Raw genomic sequence first — 13,826 nt, forward strand, 5'->3', positions numbered from 1 at the left:
TGCCGTCTACCAGCCTAGTTCTTCCAGGACTCTTCCCTCTGCCTGCTTTCTTTTTTGTATCTACAATAAAATTCTTCTCCATACTTTAGGAGTAGTCAGGCCCTCCTCCTTTTATTTCGTTTTTCATTCACTTACCACATTCTAAATCTTATCCTCATACCCACAGATAAAAGTGTAGCTATCATCTACCATCAATAAAACCTCTCTTTACAGAAAATGGAGACCATCACAAAAAGGCACAACTGGACTCAACAGATCACAGCAAGTCCAGCCCCAGAGAACATCTATGCCACTGCTACTGCATTTATGACCCAGGGAATATGGTGAAAGAGGGAGCAGAAAGAGTGTAAGAGCCAGAATACCAGCAAGTCTTTTGCTCTCCTAGAAATGGCTGTATAAACAAGACCGAACAATGGCCATACCAATGGACAAGTCAATATGAAAAGGGGAAGTTTTGGGGAATCACATATGTAGAGACAAAAACTAACTACAGACAAGTGATGGTTACTGAGAGAAAAAGAATCAGCTTCTCCCAGAGGAGTCCTTTAATGAGGACTTTAAACCCTCTGTTCTGGAATCTCCTGATTACCGGCTTAAGACTTGTAATGCTAATAACTTTTGCCTTTATTTTCCCCTTGCATCTCTTTCTAGTCATCAGCCAAAAATTTCCTTTACTCCCTACAATTGGCAGCTATATAAATAAAACAATTGATAAACTTCTGGAACCTTTTAGATAGGACCATTGGGGGTGTATCTCAACTACCACCCCCATCTAGCTCTAGGAAAGCTGACTAATAGAAGTTAGGGTTACCTCTTCAGAGGGAATAAAGACAACAGGAGGTAGAAAACAGCTAGGCAGTTAGGGTAAAAAGACCCCAAAGAAAAGTGACTAGTTTCTTGACTAAAAGTCAAAAATGTCCTTGGTCCTGTCCTGACCGGAGACCAGAAAAACCAGACATGTTCTAGGCCTCTGAGCTCTGATCTGATTCCTAAATAATATTAGGGTTACCTCTTAAAAGGGGAAAGTGTTGGATTGGCAATAAAGGCCCATTTAGTGAAAATACAAGGGAATCTCTGGCCTGGGTCAAGACCTAACTAACATTTTAGCTGGGTATGTCAATCACCTGATCAAGAGATCACTCTAGGAAGGCAGAGTTACCTTAAGACATTCTTTTTTTTTTTTTTTTTTGGTTTTTCGAGACAGGGTTTCTCTGTGGTTTTGGAGCCTGTCCTGGAACTAGCTCTGTAGACCAGGCTGGTCTCGAACTCACAGAGATCCGCCTGCCTCTGCCTCCCGAGTGCTGGGATTAAAGGCGTGCGCCACCATCGCCCGGCCTTAAGACATTCTTAAGACATAAGCAGAGTAATTATCCCTTTAATAAGACAATGTGCCTCTCCTTCCCAGAATGCCTGCCCCCATTACAGCTTTCAGGGTCATAACAGGACAACTCTGTAACTGCCCATTTTCTCAATTATGCAGGAAGGCAGAACTTCTTTTTTTCCTTCTATTCCTTCAAATAAACATGGCCTTCGCTAACACTCTTTCTCTAAAGTGTCCCTCCCTGACCACCATGTGGCTGACCTCTACACCTATTCATTTCATAAGGCAGGTCATTCTGACTACTCTCTTCCATTAAGGTGCTGAGCTTTATGACTTAAAAAGAAAAGATCAACAAGGTTATAGACCAGACTAACAAAGACAAAGCTCAAATTTAAAAAAAAAAATCCAATATGAAAGTTCTGATGCCAAGTGGTGGTGGCTCACGCTTTTATTCCCAGCACTCAGGAGGCAGAAGCAAACTCTATGAGTTTGAGACCAACCTACCTGGCCTACAGAGAAAGGTCCAGGACTGCCAGGGCTACACAGAGAAACCTTGTCTTGGGGGAAAAAAAGAAAGTAAGTTCTAAGTATTACAGGTTGGGTAACCCTTATCTGAAACACTTGGGACAGATTTGCTTAAGATTCCTGGACTTCAGGCCACCTCCATAACAACCCCATCATCACGTTGGTGCTCAGCTATAGACTCAAATTTCACATTTTTGGAGCAGTGATGCTCAACTTCTGCTAATTTTAGAGAAGGAAAAAATAATTGAATAAAAGTTGGAAAACAAGTTAGATAATCCAGATGAATGAACAAATTCTTAGAAACCCAGTTTCCCAAAAATTGACTCTAAGAAATAGGAAATCTTCAAACATAAAAACAGTAATCAATCAAGTTTACTCACAGAATGCAAGGATGACTGAATAAAAATAATACTACATTAGCAAAGAAGAAGTGCATGATCATTTTAAATGACACAGAAAAGGCACTGGACAAAATTCAATACACTTTCATAATCAAAAAAAAAAATCAACAAACTAGGAATAGAAGGAAATTTCCTCAGAATGACAAAGGTATTTCTGTTAGTCAGATTTCTATTGCTGTTATAACACAACAACTTAAAGTGAAAAAACATTTCATTTGGCTCACAGTTCTGGTGGGTCAAGTTACTTAGCCTCATAGAAGTCAGTCACTGAAGATGTGCATTATGCTAGGGGGCATGTAGTAGAACCTTTGTCCTTCAGCTCAAGACAGTCAGGAAGCAGAGGGAAGGGCAAAGGAGACTAGACTAGATATAGTCCTCTAGTGGCCTGCTTTCCTACTTTTGCAAGGTCCCATCATCTCCCAACACCATCTAATTGTGATTCTATCAGTATATATAGGTCTACTGATCAGTTCAGAATCCTTATGATCTAAATACCTCCCAACAGCTCATCTGGTGAAACCATGTCTTAACCACATAACTTTCCAGGACATTCTCAATTCAAACCAAAACAGCATTTTATATCTTTGAAGCAAATCCACAGCTACTAACATACTCAATGGTAAAAGATAGAATGTTTTTCTCCAAAGGTAAAAACACAATGTCACCAACTTTTACCACTTTCATCATTATACAAAGTAATAAAAAATTATTGCCAGAGTCACATGGAAAGAATATCATAAACAAAAAGGTATCCAAATGGGAGAAGGGATGTTAAATCTAATTGTTTGTGGATAATACTATCCTATCTGCAGAAAATCCTGGAGAACACACAAAACTGTTAAAACTAATCCCATAAAGGAATGACATCAAAGAATATTACCAAGATGTAGAAGATAATCCCCACAATAGAGAAAAACATTTGCAAATCATGTATCTGATAAGAGATGAAAATCCAGCACAAGTCTAAGAACCTCTACAATAAGACAACAAAATACTTAATCACCACAATATTTCAATAGACATGTCTGCAAAGAACATAAATAGCCAATAACCATATTAAAAATATGCTTAATTTTAATTAAAAAAGAATTAAAAAATATGCTTAATTTAATCTATTAGTGGCATACTTATTAAAAACCACAATGAGCTAGAACTTCATACCTATTTCCATGGTTATTTCATATTTTTTTTTAAAAAATAGAAAGTAATAAGTATAGACAAATATGTAGCAGTGGTCCACAACCTTCCAAATGCTATGACCCTTTAATACAATAAGACAACAAAATACTTAATCACCACAATATTTCCTCATGTTGTGGTGACCCCAACCATTCACTGCTTTGTAACTGTAATTTTGTTACTGCTATGAATTGTAATGCAAAAACTATTGTCAACAGGTGTGGCTAGTTGCCAGACTTTGTGCTCCTGAAATAGGGAAGTAGTTGGTTCCAACCTAAAACAAAAGTCTAAGGATCCAACTAAGTTCCAGTTCCCTTTATGGAAATAACTTGGAATTCCACCCAGGGAGTGGTTTGCCTACAGAGTGTTTGGTCTAGGGCATGAGTCAAGGGCATGAGCGAGGGGTGTAGCATGCTACTTTCAATTTGTTATGTTAATGCAGTCTTTTGTTTTACTCCTACCTTTTGGGGTCAGGGATATATTAACCAGTCGGAAATTAAACAAGGGCGAATTTTCAATACTCACTGAAGAATTCCCTCCCAATACTATCCTACATATTTCTGCATTTTATTATTTTCATTGGCGTCTTCATATTCTTTACTATATTTCTACATTCCCACGCCTGCACCCTGGAGAAAGGTATTTTTGTCCAGGCTGGCCCCCGACAGTTGTGAGTATAAATCTGTGTCACCACTTAATGCTTATGAAATGAACATTCTTTAAAAATCAATCCTTCTCAAAAATGTCCTGCAGACACAACACCATCCCTATCAAAATCCCAGCAGTTTTCTACTTAAAAATCAACAAACCAATTCTAAAGTCCACTCTAAGAACTGTAATGGTTGTTCTGCCTCTTTAAGAGACAAGCCATGCCCACTCCCTCCCCCATCCACTGAGGCAAGCTGATTTTCAGCTTCCAGCCTGAGTTCTCTCTTTTCCATCTCCCTCTCAGAGAGGCAGCTTCCAACTCTCCCTTCTCTCTTTCTTTGTCTCTTCCCCCTCCCTCTCTGCCCTTCTCCCTTCCCTTCCATAACCACTAAATAAATATCCAGCCTCACTCTGCCTATCTGTCTGTCTCTCACCTGCTGCCCACATGGCTCACCTTCGGAGACCTGCTGTGTGGCCTCATGAGCCAACCCTGCCTGGGACTGGCTGCTCTCGGGACCCCTGTCCACTGCCTGCCCGCTGGGATCCCACAGCAAGCTACGCAGGGATCCACAGCAATTTTTAATTTTTCCATTACAAGAACCAAAACAGCTCAAACATTTTTGGAAGAAGCAAAAAAATTAGAAGATTAAGAACAGCTAATTTACAGATTTATTACAAAACTACATAAAGGAAGACAGTGAAATACTAACATAAGGACAGATGTATACAATCCAGAAATACACTGAGATACCTAAAGACAACTGATATTTTTATAAGGGCAGGAAAGCTATTTAGTGTGGATTCTTTTCAGCCAGTGGTTTTGGAACAACTAAATACCCACACCAAAAAAAGAGAAAAGAAAAGAAAAAGAAAAACAAAACATGTGGCCTTCTGCTAGCAGGAAAACAATACTGAAGTTGTAAAACTCTAGGATGACTCTGATGCCATTTCTGACAACTCTTGAGGCCTCTCAGCAGTAGTGCTCCCCTCCCCTGGGAACCAAGGACCTCACAACTTCACGTGCACGTACTGAAATGTTGGGGATTTTCTATCTCGCTGTGTCCTTGTGGACGTTCTCCAGATAGAACTCAGTTATTGGAATTGGGGCAAGATAACCCTTAGATGTTGGCTCAGTTCCTTGGCCTTGGTCAGGAGATATTGACTCAGTTCCTCAGATACAGTTAGGATGGAAAACAACCCCCAGACTCCCCCCTTGTTTCTGTAGCTTTTTGCATTAAAAGTAGCCTGTACTAGCTATTCAGGGTCCTTGGCTTGAATGCTGAGTGACCCTGTCATGACAGAATTAAAATCCTCTTCTTTTACATCAACTGTGGTGTGGCAGTATTTCCTTGGGGCGACTCCCCCTTGGTAATTGGACTCTAGGGTCCAACAAAGTCATTATACATAAATGGAAAAGTTGATACACTTTCACTGCAATAAATTTGTGCACTTAGAAATGTAGTATTAGAAAAGTGATAAGAGTGAATCTAAAATATGTACAAAGAAAATAACACCTACCAAAATTTACATGGTGAATATTAAAAAAAATGCTCTCAAATTTCAACATTAAGAAAACAATACAAAGGCTGGAAAGATGGCTTCATGGGTAAGAGCACATGTTCCTTTTTGAGAAGATCTGCGTTTGTTCCCAGTACTATCATATCAACTAACAACAGTTCCAAAGAACTGAAGGTTCTCTTCTGGCCTCTGCCAGCACTATAAACAAGTGATGTACAGACAAAACACAAATACATATAAAACAAAAATGAATTTTAAAAAAAGAAAACAACCCAACAAACAAGAAAACTTAAGACTCAGATACTTTACACATATATGGACAGGGAAACAAATAAGAACTTAATATGATCAACATCAGTAGCTATCAGAGAAATCCAAATTAAACCATAACCAAACTCCACACAACAACAAAAACAGTAACAATCTGAAAGACAAGTATATCACTTCTCAACAGTCACTGGAGTTAGAAATGAAATCATCTCCTTCACTGATAGAAGATAACATTTTCTGCAGGCATGGCTTGTTTGTATAGCTCCTCAGCTTCATCACTCCAAACATGTTCTCATCAACAAGAGGTCTAGACTTGCAGGGCCTCATCTTATGAAGCCTTTCGTACTGGCTCTGAATTCTTCAATGTGGCATCTTCTCTACTTCTTCCCATTGTAGTAGCTTTATACTCCACTGCTTTAGGTTGAGGAATAATCTTTTTGTACATGGTAAAGATGTGTCACTTGGATTGGTTTAATAAAAAGCTCAATGGCCAATAGCTAGGCAGGATTTTCGGGGCAGAGAGGACTCTGGGAAGAAGAAGGCAGCGATACCAAGAGACTCAAATCAAGCAGGATGGGAAATATGGAGACAGGGTAATAAAGTGACAAGGCAGAAAGTAAAGTAATAGGAATGGGTTAAGAGCTAATTAGAAAGAAGCCTAAGCTGTCGGTTGAGTTTTCATAATGTTAAGTCTGTGTCCCATTACTGGGGAGTCCACGGTCCCAAAGAGAAAGTCCAAATACAAATGACATCTAATGTGAGGTCCACATATTTCCACATAAGACCTGAAAAGGCTTTAAAAAGGTTCCAAACACAGAAAAACAGAACTGAATGCAGTTGCTAAGTCCCATAGCCTCTCATGTGAGCCACCGTACAGGACTGCATCATCTGCTACCAGCAGGCTTGAGCCACCAGTCACCATAAGCTAAGATACACAGCAGTTTAAGTTTTGCTCATGAAGACAGAAAAGGTTACAGATACTCAGTAAAGCAGGTTCAGACAGAAGAAAAAATGGTTACAGTATATTTAACAATGTGAGTAGGCTTAAGGAAAAAAAAAGGAAAAGGATATAGACATTTATAAAAATAGTTTTAAAATAATAGTCTTTAAAGAGAAAAGTAATATAAGAAAATATTATGGACATGTATTGAATTGTCCGGTAACAAAATAAAGCAATAATATATTCCAAAAAAGAGAAAAGTAATAAAAATAATAATAAGTCAACTGAGGATGGAAAAAATTATAAAACAGGGAGTTTGGACCTAATATGGTGCTTTGTTAAGTTTGAATTTTTTGAATACTAATGAACAGACAACAGCTGCTAAGAGATAATGGATTATGGAAGGAACTGCTATATTAAACCTATTTTTTTTAAATGTCTTAATTTTAAAATGTAAGTCAAAATGTATTGATTTAGAGAAGAGGTTATGCTTATGTTTCCACAAAATACAAAAGGCTATGGATTCCTTCAAGGTTGACAGAGATCGGGTTTGATTGGGGAAGACACTGAAAATCTTGGCTACAGATAAAGAAACAAACTCAGAAAAACTACAGGACCGGTAACGCATAATTTACCTGTTCAAACATAATAAAAAAAATCATCTTTGGCTGCCTTGTGTACAACACACAGTCCATACTTGTGTTAACACAGAAATATATGCTACCTTTGAAAGTCTGTGTGTTTTCAGAGCAAAGGGACCAGATACCAATGAAAATGGGTGTCCCAGGTGATCTAGCCTCTCAGAGTGCCTCTGCTGCAGTTTGAGAGTTCTGTATCCAGAATAGCTTCAAGGCTGCTGGTTGAGATGGTCCAGCCTCACAGACTATTCTAGCCAGTACTATATTGGGAAAAGCCTCGTGTTTTCCCAATGCACTGAGACTGAACAACAAATGTTATACCCAGCTCTCCCAGGACTTGGCCATTATCCCAATTTTTTCAGGGTCCCCCAAAGATGCCATTGGCCCAGACAACAGGAAGCAGTCTAAAGAATACAATGCCCACATTCCAAAGAGGTAGAATGGGTGGGTTTTGGTTATTCAATGGGTAGTAGATATTTGTCATCATTTAGAGAGGTTGCTTACAAGTTGTTATTGGTAATGGTCAGGAAAGCACTGAACAAAAAAGATTAGATCAAGGAATGTCATTCTGAAAGAAAAAAGGGGCAATATAGAAATAATAGGATAAAACGGTAGATTTTTGATCCTAATTATAAAATAAAAAAGCAACTACTAGTCTTAAATAATTTATATTACTATGGATTTTTGTAATATTAATACAAATTTAAGGTTATGTTTGCTATACTGTACATATGTTTCTACTCTTGTTTAAGATATTCTTGTATACTGACATAAATTTAAGGTTATTTTTGGTTGAACATACTGTATATACATTTCTACTACTGTTTAAGGTACTGTACCTATGCAGCTCATTCAACAATGTAAATTTCTAAGCCTTGAATGTTATTACAAACTATTTAAGATAATAAAGAAATGCAGGTTAGCAGTTAGCCACCTAAAACAATCAAACTTGTAGTTAAGTATGTTTTCAAGGTCAAAAAGAGATATATTTATTTTAGATAGACAGGTGGTATTCAAAACTTCAGAGATCTACAGAATATGGCATTTAAGAGGTTTTAATAAAATAAGGCTTTTCATGACAATGAGATATGTCTGCTCCTAGCAGCACCAATCTACTTCAGAGAGGATGATGGGTATCAAAGAACCTCCATATGGAGTTTGCTTTCTTTGTGACAAAGTTACCCACTGGGCAAGAAACTGCCCTTGCTTCAATTGTTGATAGTATGCTGTCCAAATTGGACAAGCAGGACACAAAAAAAGCAACTGCTGAGCTTTGCCTAGACAAGGTACAACAGTCCTTCAAAGTTCCTTCTTGATATTAAAGTCTGCCAGATAATTTAGGCCGTAGGCCAAAGATGGATGCCTCACATTACAGGGGAACCTTGTGCTGACTGTCCAGGCAGTCAGATGTCTCTGTCATTTTTTTAGTTTTGGAAGTTACCTATTCTGTACTTCCTATTTACTCAAGTAATATTTTATCCTTCTTAGGTCTCTGATAGAGACTAAAACCTAGATAATTATAATTTTACAGTTTTCCTTGCTACCAAATTCAAAAAAGACACACAAGAGATATAAAGTTTATAAGGTTGAGAGACATACAAGTTTAAATTGTCTAGTTTTGAGGTCTAGAAAGTTTGAAGACAGTAATACAAGTTATAACAAAAATGGTTTATGTACAAAATTTCATCATGATAAGATAAATAAGAGTTTTCTTTAAATATGCCAAATATGAATAGACTGGACATTGTGAATCTAATTCTGAGTTGATAATTTTTCTTACTGTAGATACTTTCCTTTGTTAAAGTTAATATCTTTCCTTTCTATTTAGACAATACCTGATAATTGTTCTTATTGTATATAATCTTACTATGTTAGAGTTAAAACATTTTCTTTTTATTTAGACAAAAAGTGGGAAATGTTATTGTGGAATAATCTTTTTGTACACTATAAAGATGTGTCACTTAGATTGATTTAATAAAAAGCTGAACAGCCAATAGTTAGGCAGGATTTTCAGGGCAGAGAGGACTCTGGGAAGAAGAAGATACAGAGGTGAGGTAGTAAAGCCACAAGGCAAAAAGTAAATTAATAGAAATGGGTTAATTTAATTATAAGAGCTTGTTAGAAACAAGACTAAGCTATTGGTCAATCTTTCATAATTAATAATAAGTCATTATTTGGGAGCTGGTTAGTGGGACAGAGAAAAACTCGCTACAGCTTTAAGTATTGAGTCCATCTGCCTTGTGGCTTGAAGTTTTTTAGCTGTCTTCTATAGTGGGATATTGAGACTGTGTTTTAGTATTTCCCTCTCTGTTATGTTAGCTAATTACTATAGAGTAAGAGAAAATGCCAATATAACCTAAGTACCACTTGAAACACTACATGTAACAATTATCTAAAATTTTTCTTTATACGTGATAGTCATTTTAATCTCTAATTATAGTACTGACATAGAAAGATATATGTTCATAGTCTACTGTGAAGTAAAATGTTGGTTTTGTATAAAACATTTTCACAACTGAAAAAACAGACAAAAACAACTGAATCAATTGTTTTTATCTTTAAAACCTATTTGTGTAATGGTTGCAACAGAAATCAGAATGTAATCTCATATCCAAATGTAAAGATTTTAAAAACCTCAGGCCCTACTAAGGGAACAAATTATAGATATTCTTATATGCAAGTATTTTAGTATTTGTTTTGGTAAAAGACAACACCTTTTTAGTAATATAGACAATCCATGGTGGCTGTCATTCTGTGAGTCCTTGTGTTATTTCTGTTTACAATGACACTTTTATATTAAACATGATTTATTTCTTCACTAAACATTCCATTTCCGTCAAGTTTTCCCTCCTGTCGGTTGCTACTCGTTTATGCTTCACTATCTATTACTGAACAAAACAACTCATGCTTTGAAAGAGGTTTTATTACATAGTTTAAAATGAGCAAATACATCAAAACCAGAACAAAATGGAGTTTGACTTGCTAGTATCTTAAATGATTCCCTTTCTTATGCCACACAGATGCTAAGTAATGCCTAATAAAATGTATTAAAAATTTAGAGACATTTTGAGTCTGTATTGATAGGAACAAATAAGAATGAATAATTACTCACAGAAATCTAAGTATTAAATGTGAACAACACAAGTGCATTTGAAAAGTCATCTGACAACCAAAGCTGGGATGACAGAATCAGTTATTATCTTTCCTATCTGTTTCAGGTTAAAACAAGAGCACAAAACCATGAGAAGAAACAGGACATATATATACTCTCAAAAGAATCTTTCTACAGGAAAGCTACAAAGAGAAAAATAAAAACATTACAATGATGAAATTGGGCATCTTATGTGGCTAAAAGCCCCCAACAGCACCAGAAAAATACACACGAGGCACCTCTTGCTATAACATTCTAAGAAGATTTTTGTGGAATTCCTACCAAAAGAAACTGCATAACTAAACTTTACCTTGGAAGACACTGGGCAAGCAAAATGAGGACAGTCTACAGAGCAACTGGCCTGTATTCTTCAAAACTGTCAGACATGGGCAGACAACCAAAGACCAGTGAACTGATAAAATTAAAAGAGACTGAAGAGATGTGAGCATGGTAGCTGAAGCCTATAACCCCAACATCTGGGAGGCTGGGACGGGGGTTATCACTACTTTCAAACCCCTGGACACTGCAGAGTGAGTTCCAGGACAATCTGAACTAGTGGGAGAACCTGCCTAAAGCAGACTGAAGGGTCAGGAACTGGAGATGACTAAATTTGCTTGAACCAAAACGTAATTTAGTCCTAACTTTACTTTTAACTTTACTTTTGCTATATAGGCAGTTGATGAAATCTATCAATGGGCAAAACTTTATCTTTGTTCATTTAGGAAAGAAGACATTAAATCACTTAGATATTAAAGACAAAAGTCTGCAACATATTCTTAAGCAATTCATTTAAAAATAATCCTGTGTGCGATGCAGCATAAGTTATTGTCAGTAAGCGTAAGAGGCAGGCGGATCTCTGTGAGTTCGAGGCCAACCTGGTCTACAAGAGCTAGTTCCAGGACAGGAACCAAAAAAAAAAAAAAAAAGCTACAGAAAAACCCTGTCTCGAAAAATAAAAAAAAAAAAAAGAAAAGAATAGTAAGTGTTAAGTAAGTGTAAGAATAAGGCATAATGCATGCCTTTAAGTCTTTAATCCCAGCACTTGGGAGGCAGAGGCAGGCAGATCTCTGTGAGTTCAAGGCCAGCCTGATCTACAAGAGCTAGTTCCAGGACAAGCTCCAAAGCTACAGAGAAACCCTGTCACGAAAAACCAAATAAAGAAAAGAATAAGGAAGGATAGAGGGAGATGACTAAGGACCTGCGTTCCATCCCTAGAACCAAGAGAAGAAAAGCCAGGAATGGTAGCACATACCTGTCACCCTAGCACTTGAAATATTCTGCTGGCTAGTTTTATGTCAACAAGTCCAACTAAGACAGAAGTCATTTGGGAAGTGGGAAGCTCAACTGAGAAAATACCCTGCCAGAATAACATGTGGGCAGGTCTGTGGGTATTTTTCTTTATTAAAGTTGATGTGGGAAGGCCCAGCTTACTGTGAGCTGCGCCATCCCTGAGAAGGTGATACCGAAGTATTTAAGAAAGCAAGCTGAGCAAGCCTTAAGGAACAAGCAGCAAGCCAGTAAGCAACACTCCTCCATAGCTCTGTTTGCCTTCCTGCCCCAATATCCCTGGATCATGACTGTGATGTGGAAAGATAAAGCAAAATAAAACCTGATAGGGATCATAGGTATGGGTCCATTCTACCTTGACTAAAAGTCAGAGAGTTAGAACTTATTTCTGTTCCTTTAAGGTTATTGTCAAGGGTTCAAATAACAAGTCAGAGAGTTCTGCTGTCTCAAGGTTATTGTCAACAGGTGTGTCTAATATCCAGACCTGGTATTTCAGGTATTAAGAACTAGATCTGTTTCTACCTCAAGCAAAAGTCTAAGGATACAACTAGGTTCTACTCCCTTAGGGAGATAACTACGGACTCCACCCAGGGGGTGGTTTGGTCTAGGGTATGAGCATTGCTTATCTTAATTTAGCAACAGAACATTTAACTAAGAATGTAGCCTGTAATCCTTCAGCTGGTCTGTTCATTCCTTGTATCATGGGAATACAGTTTTTTTTTTTTTTTTTTTTTTTTTATCTTACTCCTACCTTTCGGGGTCAGGGGTATTTAAGCAAATGGAAATTAACCGCAGGCGACTTTCAGTATTCACTGGATGTCCCTCTAATACTATCCTATGGTTCGGTCTCTTATTTCTCCTCTATCTATGTTCCTTTTGCCTAATAATTCTAATACTCACATTCCTACCCTGGAATATACAAATCCACCGTGGCTAGGAGAACGGCAGAAGTCACCCCAAAAAGGTGGCTTACAACAAAAGCCTTTCCTCCCTAAGTTGCTTTTGGTCATGGGTATTTCATCACAGCAAAAGGAACCCTGACTAAGATAGAGGTGCTTGCTGGCCAGCCAGCCTACACTCCTTGGCAAGTTACTGATCAAGGAAAGACCATGTCTCAAAAAGTAAAGTGCCTGAGGAATGAGCACATATGTATACACATGTGCACATGCTCATACACAAAGAATAAAGCAAAAGTGATAAATATCAGCACTTAGAGAATATGAATAGAATATTTAGTATTTCCCATTTTCTCACTAACCTGAAATTATCCCACAATAAATAAAAACAAAGCCAGTTAAAAGGAACTTCCTACCTTCACTAACAACGGCATTAAGATTCTTTAATAGTCTAGATAGTCACTTCCAAAAGCACTCCAAATTTTATTTCTAAAATGTTTTTGGGGCTGCGGGGAAATGATTCATTCAGTAAGTGCTTGCTGCACAATCATGAAGACATGAGTCTACACTCTAGCACCCATGTAAAAGCTGGGCAGGATAGCTTGTATCTGTTATCTCAGTTTTGGGGAAGCAGAGACAGGAGGGTTCCAGTGTAATGGTCTGTCCTGTCCCTTTAAGAGACAAGCCCCACTCACTCCCTATCCCATCCACTGCCACTGCTAAGGCAGGTGGATCTTCCTTCAGCTTCCAGTCTGAGTCCCTCCTGTTCTGTCTCTTTCCTGAAGAGGTAGCTTCTGCCTCTCTCCCTTCTCCCCTTCCCCCTCTATTTCTCTGTTTCTCTCTCTCTCTCTCTCTCTCTCTCTCTCTCTCTCTCTCTCTCTCTCTCTCTCTGCCTCTCTCTCCACATCCCCGTTCTCCCTCCCTCTCCCCTTTCCCCCTCCTTTCCGTAACCCACTAAATAAATATTCAACCTCACTCTGCATGGCGTGCCTATCCTTCTCAGTCTCTCACCCGCCATGCAGCTCCTTGCCTGTGATCTGCTGCCCCTAGTG

General features: G+C 38.0%; 1 protein-coding gene across 1 annotated transcript in view; it reads right to left on the reverse strand.

Annotated features, from left to right (window-relative positions):
• Window positions 1-13,826, reverse strand: part of Rab18 (RAB18, member RAS oncogene family) — a 40,050-nt gene that overhangs the window by 19,883 nt on the left and 6,341 nt on the right. The gene's annotated exons all lie outside the window — the stretch shown is intronic.

This window comes from Chionomys nivalis, chromosome 13 (genome assembly GCF_950005125.1).
Source record: "Chionomys nivalis chromosome 13, mChiNiv1.1, whole genome shotgun sequence".
Lineage (NCBI taxonomy): Eukaryota > Metazoa > Chordata > Mammalia > Rodentia > Cricetidae > Chionomys > Chionomys nivalis.